Source organism: Giraffa tippelskirchi, chromosome 5 (assembly GCF_054371585.1).
Source record: "Giraffa tippelskirchi isolate mGirTip1 chromosome 5, T2T-mGirTip1v1.2.pri, whole genome shotgun sequence".
NCBI lineage: Eukaryota > Metazoa > Chordata > Mammalia > Artiodactyla > Giraffidae > Giraffa > Giraffa tippelskirchi.
In genome coordinates, this window is record NC_137279.1 from 189,913,180 (window position 1) to 189,925,001 (window position 11,822).

Below are 11,822 nucleotides of genomic sequence, written 5' to 3' on the forward strand. Positions count from 1 at the left end.
CCAGGTGAAGCGGATGCAGGGTGGAGTCTGAACACCACCGATGGGGAGGGAGACTCCTCTCCACACGAGCTCCCCTTCCCCGCACCTCTTGCCATCCAAGTCCTGGGTCCCCATCCTCTTGTCTTCTTGCTCCAGGCCACCCTCCCTTTTGCTTCACCAGCTTGCCTGGTACCCTCTTCCCAGCTTACCCTCCCTGGGCTGATCAGCTGTCCACACTGAAGCCGGGCAAGTCCTATGCAAAGGAAGTTCTTCTCCTCCCCGTGGAGAGTCAGAGCAGGAGAGCAGCAGGGAGGAAACACCTCACCACGTGCCCCCCAGTACTGAAGTGCCTGCTCAGTCATGTCTGACTCTTTGCAACCCCATGGACCGTAGCCCATCAGGCTCCTCTGTCCGTGGGATTTTCCAGGCAAGAATACTGCGGTGGATTGCCATTTCCTCCCCCAGGGAATCTTCCTGACCGACCCAGGGATCAAACCCACATCTCTTGTGTCTCCTGCACTGACAGGCAGATTCTTTACCACTGTACCAGCTGGGAAGTCCCCCCAGTAAATCCCCCCAAACCTGCTCTGATGATTTGTTCCTCAATGAATTCTGGTACAGGTCCATATTTTTTTCCCCTCATGGGTCAATCCCAGGTGTTACTTACCCTTCCAAGACAGACTCATTTTGGTAATTTAAAACAATCTCATGAGGTGTCAAGTCAAAACTGAAACGTATCCAGTTTAAAACTTCTTCTGTGACAACCTAGAGGAACGGGATGGGATGGAGGTGGGAGGGAGGCCCCAGAGGGCAGGGACAGATGGATACCTGTGGCTGAATCATGTCAATGTATGGAGGAAACCAGCACAGCATTGTAAAGCAATTATCCTCCAGTTAAAGATAAACACATTTTAAAAAACCACAGCCAGCTGACAGAATATTACAAAATCCCCCTAAACACCTCAAATCAAAAGGACTGATTTTATGAAAACAGCTTTTAAAAACTTTTTTTCAATCAGGAAAATTTCTCAAGAAAAAATAAAGAAAGAAAGAAAACTTCTTCCCTCTCTCCAGCCTCCAGCCTTGGGCTTCCTGAGCCCCAGAGTGGAAGCACAGGGTTGGGCCTGGTGGACCTGTGACTTGGCCTGGGTGGGTGGCAGGACCACCCCTGGGGAGGAAGGGGATGACTGGGCAGGGGTTTCCGGCTCACTGGTTCACGGCCTTTGACAATTCCCAGAGGCAGTCTCAGGTTTGAGATCAAGTCTCTTGCTGAGACCCTCAAGATAGACTCAGTGAGCCCTCCAGGTTCAGGGGCACAACCCCACCTGACTCCTCAGTCTGTGTCCTTCGCCCAGCCCTGCCCCTGCCAGAGCCCGTCCCAACTCCGTCAGGCCCACTTTCTCTCATCTCTTACCCTCTCACTCGCTGTTTCCATGGCTGGACCATTTCCTGCAGCCCCAGCCTGGCCATCCCACTCATCTTCCAGGTGAGAGGGCCCCTCCCTTCCTGACAAGCCTGTCCACCTGGGCGAGGAGCCTCCTGTGTGCCCTGGTGGCACAAATGCTATTACAGCTGCTGGCTTTCCTATAGCACTGGAGGATCTTTGCAGAACCCTGCCAGACGCATCATCATAACAGGAACCTAAAAAATTCCCGGGGATTGAATGAGTGAATGGGAGCCAAGATTCTGCAGCCTTGAGCAGCCAAGAGCAGGCAAGCAAGCAGGTGTGCAGACTGCTGCCTTAACAGCCCTGTGTCTAGCCTGGTCAGCTGCCTACAACAGGACCTGTAGCCATTGATGGCCAGAGTGGGTTGATTCGCGGACTTGTCTTCCCCAAAGTTACTGAGTTCTTTGGAAAAGGTTCATGTCTTGTTTATCTTAGCAGAAGCAGCCCTTAGGCTAGCGTCCTGGGGTCTCTAAGCTTTTGCTGAAAGAATGAATGGGTGATGGATGATGGATGGATGGATGGATGATGGAAGACTAGAAGGATGGTTGGAAGTGTGAATGTATGGATGATTAATTAAGTGTAAATAGAAATCTGACTGGGGAACATTCAACCCATTTTTGGAGTTAGAACTCAAGTTCTACTTTGAGTTGAAGGTTATATATCTTTAATAGATTGTATTTTATGTTACTTTCTTCTGTACTGACCCTCATTCCAGATATAAAGCTGTGTCCCTGGTGGCTCAGATAGTAAAGAATCTACCTGCAATGCGGGAGACCCTTGGGTCTGGAAGATCACCTGGAGAGGGGAATGGCTATCCACTCCGGTGTTATTGCCTGGAGAATTCTATGGACAGAGGAGCCTGGTGGGGTACAGTCCACGGTTGCAGAGAACTGGACACAATTGAGCGACTTTCACTTTCATGATTTTTCTTAATCATCCATTTATTTATTCACTCAACCAATATTTACTGAGGGATGCACCTAATGCTTCTATTATTTAATTGAAGGAACTGAGCATTTACCGTAAGAAAGATTGGCTCTGATTTGATTGTGTGTAAAGACTTTCTTTATGGAATAAAATTCAGGGCAGGAGTGAGTCAGAGTGCTTTATAAATCCTCAAAAAAGCACTGCTTTTTGAAAGAAAGTAACTGTCACTCTAATAGAACAAACTAGACAATAGAACAAATTTAACTTATTTTCCTTTTTAAAAAGTATAATATAGCTTTATCCTTCGTATATTTTTCAGATACGTATGCAAGTCCATCTGTCTGTCTTTCATTTCTTCATCCATCCATCCACCTGACTGCTCACTCTTTCATTTATATATGAGTCTTAACATTTCATATGCTGCATAAAATATCCAAACACATATGCAATAATTCTCTAAATATAGCATACAATATTTAAATGTATAAAATAAATGTATAAACATACCTTGTATATACCTCCCATTGTCAAATGTGAATAATTAATTGTACTAGTTAACCAGTTCTGATGATTTTAGACACGTCTCTTCCACTTGGGTGTTTTCACTTTGTGCTGACGTTTAAGTTTTCAGACGCACATGTGTGTGCTCCAGGTGTGCGTGGAGAGTCGTCAGCCAGCCTGTCAGGTTGGATCTGATCCCAGGATGGTGGAAAGCCCCCCTCCTGGCCTGGCAGTGCCTTTGCGTGACTTGTGATGATGTATGACTGTGCCATGGCTGGTTAGGTCACATCCCTTGATAACTCTGTATAATTAATTTGATGCCATCTGATGCAGCAGTGGGTAGACGTTTAAGAAATAAAAAGTTGTCCATGCCCCATGGAGCACATCTGTTTAATGGCATAATTCAAATTAATTTCAAACAATTCTGTAAAAGCTCATGGATCCGTTCCATGTTTCTTCCTGATGTCTCCCCCTAGTTACCACGACACAAGGCTCTAAAGAGCCACTCTGGAGTCTATTCCCATGAAGCACATTTTTAACAATTCTTCATTTTTTTTAAGTTTTAGAACAACAAAATTGTAGAAAGAGTGCACAGAATTCCTGAACACCCTGCCCCTGACTTCCCCAAACGGCCAGGCCTTACACAATCACACTAAAATGATAACCAGAACTTACCGTGGATCCAACCCTATGAACTAATATGCAAATTATTCAAATTTTAAAGATTGTCCCCTGATGGCCTTTTTCTGGCCCGGGGTTTAGTTCTCGTATTTCTTAGTCATCTCTGATCTGGAACATTTCTTTTGGCCTCTCTTTGTCTTTTATGACCTCAACACTATTTTTAAGAGTATTGGCGTATTTTTGTTTGTTTTTTGTGGACTGTCGTCCAATTTGGGTTTTTGTAGGTATTCTCAAGATCAGAATGAGATTATGCATTTTGGCAAGAATACCAATGAATACACAATGCTGTGTCCTTCTCAGTGAATCATAGCAGGGAGTCCTTGACATGGACGAGCCTTATGATGGGTGTGGTTAATCTGGGCCACTTGGTTAAGGGGGTACCTGTCAGCTTTATCCACTGTCTTTTTTTTTACGGTTAATAGGTATCTTGTGGGAAGATGATTCAAGACTACTCAAAACCCTGCTTGTCCTTATCCTTTTGCCCACAAATATTAGCACCCACCTGTGATTCTGTGTACAATGATTATCACCCTCATGTTGCAAGTGGTGATTTTTTTATTTCTGTTCCTCCCACACTTGTTAACTGGAACACTACTGTAAGGAAGAGTTAATCCTTCTCTTACTTGAAGGTTTATTCAATTTGTTCCTTTTTGATTCTTGGACTTCCCTTGTGGCTCAGCTGGTAAAGAATCCACCTGCAATGCAGGAGACCTGGGTTCGAACCGTGGGTTGGGAAGATTCCCCTGGAGAAGGGAAAGGCTACTCACTCCAGTATTCTGGCCTGGAGAATTCCATGGAGTGTATAGTTCATGGGGTTTCAAAGAGTCGGACATGACTGAGCTACTTTCACTTGAGTAACGTTTTCAGGTAATTGTGGTTATTCATCTTTGATACTGCACTAAAGCACACAAGTGGTCATTTCTTAGAGATTATTTGCAACATGAAAGCTAAAACTCTATCACTGACTGTTTTCAAATCTGTTGCATTAGAATCCATAGGTCTGTCTTGTGTATTGGATGAATCTTGTACAAATGCATAATTTTTTTTTAAAAGTAATGTGTTATTTCTCCAAGCTATAGAGCTCTTAGTGTTGACACATTTAATTAAGATAATCTTCTTAGAGGACAAATTCTTATTCAGTGGGCCTGTGTGAGGCCCAAGACTCTGCATTCTCAACAAACTCCCATAAGGTGTGGATTCTGTTGGTGGAGGATTGGACTTTGAGTGGCAAGGTGCGTGGGTTCAAATCTATTACCTGCTAACTTAGCCCACCCTGTGTGGGTCATTTGATCCCTTGTGACCTTAGTTTCTTCATCTCTGAAATGGGAACAACCATGATAGTATCACCTTCAAAGACTGGTACAAGGATTAAGAAAGACTGTGAACACACCTGCATAGAGAAAAGCCGACTGACAGTCATGGATCGATGCCTGTTCATTAGCAACTATCAACAATCGTCGTTTGTGCTATTGTTTGCTTCTCTAAAGAGTGGCCTTGATGAGTCCTTTTCCTTCTCCTTCTTTCAGATACTTCTCACAGCCCTGGAATTTGGGGACCCACTGCTGGGTCCTGGGGAACAGATGATGGGCACTATGTTCCCGCCCCTACTGGATGCACATGCGTGGAACCAGCCAGTCACATCATCTGGCCTGGAGGTGCATAGAATCAGGGCACAGGTTGCAGAGGTGAGGCAAGCCTGACCACGCAGCTGAGACCTTGGTGGATGTCAGTGGGGAGGGCAAATGCCCTTATCATGCTCACTTGAGGGCCAGGCTGGAGATCCCCAAGGTTTCAGAGCAGCTGGGCTCCTGCCACTCCTTTCTGGGGCGCAGAGTCTCCACTGTATCAGAGGCAGTTCTCTCTGCTGGAGGCTCCCGGGAAAGGGGTGGTCACGGGGAGGTCACCGACTGTGACCGGGCCCAGTTGGACCCCTTCTCTCTGACGGATCCCAAGAGGCTTACTCTGAAGACAAGAGTAACCAGAGTACCAGGTTGCTGCCTGCGCACCTGCTTCTACCTGGCTTTTCTGAAGGTGCTTTGCACCTGGGAGAGGACGTGGATTGAGCAGTCTTGTCTTGGATGCGAAGTCTTGGCTGGTGTGACCACCTTGTCACACACTTCTCTCCATGGTCCTCACTCCGCCTCTAAGAGGGAGTAATTACATCAATCACTTAGCAAAGGGGGCTGTTCTGGCTCTGAGAAGGCAAGAAAAGTGTCTGGAGTCCTACCTCGTCAGGTGGTACAGTTAAAATACACATTGTTTCACCAGGACTCCAAAGCCTACTCTTTCTGGCCTGCCCATGGCCATAGGAAGCAAGAGTCCACACCTGTACCTGTCTTCCAGGTGCTGGGAGATGCCTGGAGATACAGCGTGAGTTTGGCAAAGTTACTGCACAACGCCCAGGGATGTTGTGTGTCCATAACTGGTAGAAAATCCATCCTCAGGGTGCCTGCAGGCACCAGTGGGCCCCGTGCTTTGGGACTCGTGAGCCGCCTCATCCAGGCTGTGTGTCACATGATGCCCTAATGTCTGCAGTACTTAATCACCAACACTTGTGCTCAGCAGACACTGGCCCAAGGCACTGCTCTTGGCTGGGAGGAGACTTGTGTCAGCGTGGGAACAGCCCCTCCATCCGATCTGATGTGAAACGATTCGAAGCAGAACTTCCCTCACTCTTGGCATGGGTCTTCAATGCCAATATTTCACTCTGCCCATTTACTGAGGGGAGAAAAACGCCGAGTGCTCCAAATGCTGGGCCCAAGACCCATGTGGCAGGAGGTACATGACCCAAATTAGTGCTGCCTCAACTACGGGCCCCAAAGACCACCAGGAGGGGTGCCTGGTACCTGAAAACCCAAACACACAGCAGGTAGTGGGGGAGAGACCAACATAACCCCCATTTATGTATTGAATAAATATGCAGGATTCACAGGTTTAATTATAAACAAGATAAATAAAGCCCCTGGCCTCCTGCAGTGTGTTTTAGGATAGGTGAGACAATTACTAAATAGAGATATGGCTGTGATGATAGAAAGAGTGATGTGATAGAGAAGTTGAGAGTGTTAGACCAGGGCTTGGGCAGGCAGCTCAGGATGTGACATTTGAGCTTGACCAATGTTGAGAGGACCAGCCACGCAGTTGCCAGAGGGCAGCAGTTTCCCAGCAACAGGGTCAGAGTTCAGGCGTGTGCACAGCCTGGTGGGCTGAGACCCTGGCTGGTGCTTTCTCTCCAATGGTATGTTTATATGCCTGTCCGACTGATATATTAGCCATGTGTTATATACTGGACAAAATGCACTAGTTAGGCACATGGAGGGGTGTCCACTTACTACTTCCATCACTAGTTTTTTGATGACCTTCGAAAAGTTACTTCTCAGAGCCTCAACATTCTTATCTCTAAAATGGGAATAGCATCATCTTTCTGGCAGAATAGTGAGGAATATAGTAAATATAATTGAGCACTAATCTCAGTACACAAAAGATGCTGAATAAATGAAATATATAGATAGACATACCATTCTATCCATGTATGCTCATTACACGGGCTTCCCTGGTGGCTCAGATGATAAAGAATCTGCCTGCAATGCGGGAGACCTGGGTTTGATCTCTGGGTTGGAAAGATCCCCTGGAGGAGGGCATGGCAGTCCAGTATTCTTCCCTGGAGAATCCCCGTGGACAGAGGAGCCTGGAGAGTACCATCCATGGGGTGGCAAAGAGTCAGACACGACTGAGCAACTAAGCACAGCGCACAGCACACCCTCCTTGCACGTGCACTTGTATGTATTAAGTATGCAGCTGTGTCTAATGCCTTACACACATGTATGCACACACACCCCTGTAGCTGATAACACTCTTGAACCACAGACTCAAGTAGGATTCATGAAGGAAACAAGGCAAGAGAAACAAAATTCATTAAAATCTGATCATTCCTTGTTTTCTGCTTAATGCTGCTTCCCTGAGCCATCTGGGAACAATTTATTGAAAACCATAATTGTGCATTAAATATTGCAATTTGTTCCAGACTCCGTCTACGGAGTGACCGAGGCACAGACTGTACAGTCAGCACTTCGGGCGGCCCTGCCGCTTCCCCACCAGACATGTTTCATCATCTCCGCGGCTCCCTCTGTCTTTCAGGATCCCATCAGGAAGATAAACGCTGGTTTCAATAAACACGTTGTTCAGGAGGAAACCAACAGCCTGAGAGCAAGGCATCTCTGGGTTCGGTGCCAGTCTGCTGGGAAAGGGGCTTTCTTTCTACTTGGGTGGAGGGTCCCAAGGACCCCTAAGGATGCTACAGCTCCATCCTGGGGAAGAAGAGCTATGGCTAATGGCTCAGGCCTTTAGCCCCTGAATTCCAGCCTGCCATGAGGAGAGGGCTTCCCCAGGATGGCTCGGTTTCGGGAGATCTGGTAACTGCCCCCTGCTGCTTTGTGGGTCCCCAGAATGGGGTGTCTGTGGGGGTGAAGGCAGGACAGGAGCGAGGCCGCTGGACTTCGGTCTTCTCCCTAGATGGGCCTGACTACTGTCCGGCCTATGCCCTGGGTTCAGCAGAAGGGATGTGTTTTCTCAGTCCTGAAAGACAGAAAGAAAGTGAAGCCGCTCAGTCGTGTCCGACTCTTTGCGACCCCATGGATTGTAGCCTACCCGGGTCCTCTCTGTCCATGGGATTCCCCAGGCAAGAATACTGGAGTGCAGTACCATTTCCTTCTCCAGGGGATCTTCCCAACCCAGGGATTGAACCCAGGTCTCCCACATTGTGGGCAGACTCTTTACCATCTGAGCCACCAGGGAAGCCCATGAGCTAGTCCCGAACAAGCAAAAGGAAAGGAAAGGATCATCATGGAAACGCTGGGTTAAAAGTAGGCGGAGTAGCTGAAGCTTGGGGAGATAGGACACAGAGAGGGAAACCAACAGCGCTTTAGATGACGTGAGTTGAGAACCCCTGTTTCTGCATGTGGAGGCTGGAGTCTTGAGCCTGTAAGGAACTGGGTCCAGTTTCTCCAGCAGCAAGTCTTGAGGGGGGCTTCGAACCTCCACCACCTGGCTCCGCTGGGGCATCTCCGGGGTGGGAAGGAATCTCGGGGATCCCCTCTCTCTGCTGGCACTCACCTGCCTTTTTGTGCCCAGGGTTCTTGGAGGAGCAGCAAGTTGGCTGCTCCCCCATCCAGCTGCGCTCAAAGCTCCGAATGGACCTGGCTGAGTGAGGGATGGCTGAGCGGTGCGGGGAGTGAGTGGGTGAAGGAGGTGAAGGAACTCGGCCCCCAGCACCGTCACTGTCCTCACCGCTGTCCTGTTTCGTGGCACTGGGTCTAGCCAAGCACGTGATGACAGCTTCTCCCCTTCTCTCCCACCCTTCCCTTCCCGCCCGCCCCCGTCCTGGGATCCAGCTTCTACTTGGCATCGTGGTGACTTCCGGAATGAAAGGCTCGGGAATCAGCACTTTTCTGGTTCCTGTCCGGCACCCCATGCTGTTGTTCTGCTGTGACTTTTGGCCCGTGAGCCTCAGGATGAAGGCAGTTTCTGTGACCTTGAAGGACAGAGGTCGTTGGAGAAAGATAAGGCAGTCGTGAGATGCTTCTTCTGGAGTCACTTCTGTGAGTCCCACTTGCCCTGGTAGAAGGAAGACTCCAGGGTCAGGGGACTGAGTGGGCAGGGGGCTCCAATCCCCCAAGTATGAAGTGTGTGTCCTGGGGGAGGCTTGGGGAGGCAGCTAAAGACAAAGACTGCACCTGCTTCTCATGGTCAAGGTCGGAAAAGGTCTCAGCGCTGAGGGAAACAGAACCCTGGGGATGGGAAGGAAACGGGTCCGGAGAGGAGTGGCCAGCTGGGGGAGAGGTGGCGGGATTTGGGATGCAGGATGCGGGATGCAGGAGCCAGGACAGCATTGTTCCTGCTGTACACAAAGGGCCTGGTGAGGAACGGGAGAGCGGTTTGCACCTGGACGTCCTTGGCATCCTGGGACTCCCACTTCCTGCTCTTTCCACACCTGCTGGCCTGTTGATCCCGGAGCCGGCGGGATTCCAGACGGCCGGGGTGGGCGGATGCCTCTCCCCCGAACTCACGCCGAAGTGCACGTAGATCCTGCCCCGATGCAGGTAGCATTTCCAGACCTTCCCTGAGCTTGAGGTCTTAGACTCGTGCAGCTGTCCAGGTAGAAGATCAGAAAGTAAGATGGGGGATGTCTCAATTTTGTCAAGTGTATGTACTTAAGGTTTACACACACACACACACACACACACACACACACACACACACACCTGTACATAGAAAACAATCTAAAAAGTAGTAAAAGTAATAAAGTAAGAGACCACAAAGTTGAAAGTTCCTATATTTTGTTGACACTTTTTACTTTTACATTAAATTTTTAATAATCAAAAGGAAACAAATGCTGTGGTTAAAACAAACCATTAGGAACCAGATCTTGAAAAATAGAAACGTTCAGGTAAGCTTTGGAGAGGGTAGCGTGGCTTCACTGGGCTCAGGGGTCAGGTTCCTTGAGTCCTGTGCCTGCCTTCCCTGCCCCCCCGTTCCCACCCCACCCCCGCCTTCTGCTGACTGTGTCCACCTGGTCATGGTTGCTAGTTCCCCAGTGCCTCAGTTTCCCTAACTGAAAGATAGTGAAAATAATAACATCTTCCTGAGAGTCAAGAAGTTAAGTTTTTATGCTTAGGAAACGTATCATTGCTTATTCAATCTACGTGTTGACATACTTATAGTGCACTAGATTTTAACCAGTACATTTTCATCTACCAGTGCAGCGCATTCAATAAATTGAACACTAGCAGAGAAGAACGGGATAAAGGGTGAGAGTGTTCGCAGCATTTTATTTCATGCAAAAGGCAAAGGCTGAAGTTGTTACAAGGGGAGAGGAGTACCCCTGAGATTAGAGCCTGGAGCCTCAGAAATGGTGTTGGACGGTGAACTTGGCGAGGAAACAGTCTTTGCTCCTGTCTAGGGCAGGGCGGACTGAATGGCCCAGCAGGCAAGTTCGAGTTCCCCGGGCCCTCTGAGACTTTGAGCTTGGCTGGCTGGGTCACATCCCCAGGCCACTGTCCACGGGGTCACAGGGGCTGAAAGCCCAGCTCTGCACTCCCACGTGGATGCTTCTTCCTTTCCATGTCTTTTGTTGTTATCGTTGCTGCTGTTTAGTCACTAAGTCCTGTCCGACTCTTTGCAACCCCATGGACTGTAGTCTGCCAGGCTCCGTGGGATTTCCCAGGCCAGAACCCTGGAACGGGTTGCCATTTCCTTCTTCAAGGAATCTTCCTGATCCAGGGGTGGAACCTGAGTCTCTTGCCTTGGCAGGCAGATTGTTTACCACTGAGCCACCTGGGAAGCCCTGCTAAGTCTGTGGTGAGGCTCCATGGGACAGACTAGTCCAGCTTTATCAGGAAGAAGCTTCCTGCATCCACACACACTGGGTGCATGCCGCTTCCCAAGTTAAAGTTTCATTCCCTGGGGTTGGCAGATTAGGCAAACAAACAGAGAGTCTGCCGAGTTAAATTTGAATTCAGATAAACAAATTTTTTCTTACTGTAAGTATATCTCATGCAATATGCGGGATATATTTACCCTGAAACAGACTCGCAGTTGCTTCTCTGAAATTCAGTTTTAACTGGGCACCATGTATGGTGTCTGGCAGCCCTCCGTGCCCCACAGATCAGTGCCAGAATCTGGAGAAGTATTTAGATAGACCGCAGGACAGGTGCTTAGAAGGGAAAGGGAAAAAATATCAGGTTCAGGGAGAGGTGGAGAACTAATCTAACGTCAGCAAATTACAGCCCATGGGACAAATCTGGCCCATCCTTTGTTTTTATAAATAAAGTTTTATTGGAATGCAGCCATGCCCATTTGTTTATGAATTGTCTGCAATAATGCTGCAGTAGCAGAGTGGAATAATTGTGACAGAGACCATAGGGTCCCTAACACCCCAAATATCTACTGTCTGCCCTTAATAGAAACAAGCGTGTTGACACCTGATTAGGGGTGTGGATGGGAGGAAAGAGAGAGCCAGCCCTGTTCCACTGACTCAATGGACATGAGTTTGAACCAACTCCCAGAGACAGTGGAGGACAGAGGAGCCTGGGGTGCTGCAGTCCATGCAGTCACCGAGTGGACACAACTTGGCGACTGAACAACAACAACAAAAATAGGAAAACACGTGCATGGACGTTCCCTGCCTGAAACTCACCGGAGGCCGCCCACAGGTGCCTCATTTGGGAGGAAGTGACTAAAACTGGCGTCCACTTCCTGTCGGGAACTCTCCTGTTCTCCCTTCCTGTGTGTC

At 48.5% G+C, this 11,822-nt stretch overlaps 1 long non-coding RNA gene across 1 annotated transcript in view; it reads left to right on the forward strand.

Moving 5' to 3' along the window:
* The window catches only part of LOC145504367 (uncharacterized), a 34,472-nt gene extending 23,097 nt beyond the window's left edge, over nt 1-11,375 (forward strand). The window contains exons 4-5 of the long non-coding RNA XR_014052156.1: nt 5,062-5,220; nt 8,923-11,375. This is a non-coding gene — a long non-coding RNA (uncharacterized LOC145504367). The remainder of the gene's footprint in view (nt 1-5,061; nt 5,221-8,922) is intronic.
* Nucleotides 11,376-11,822: the final 447 nt, after the last annotated feature.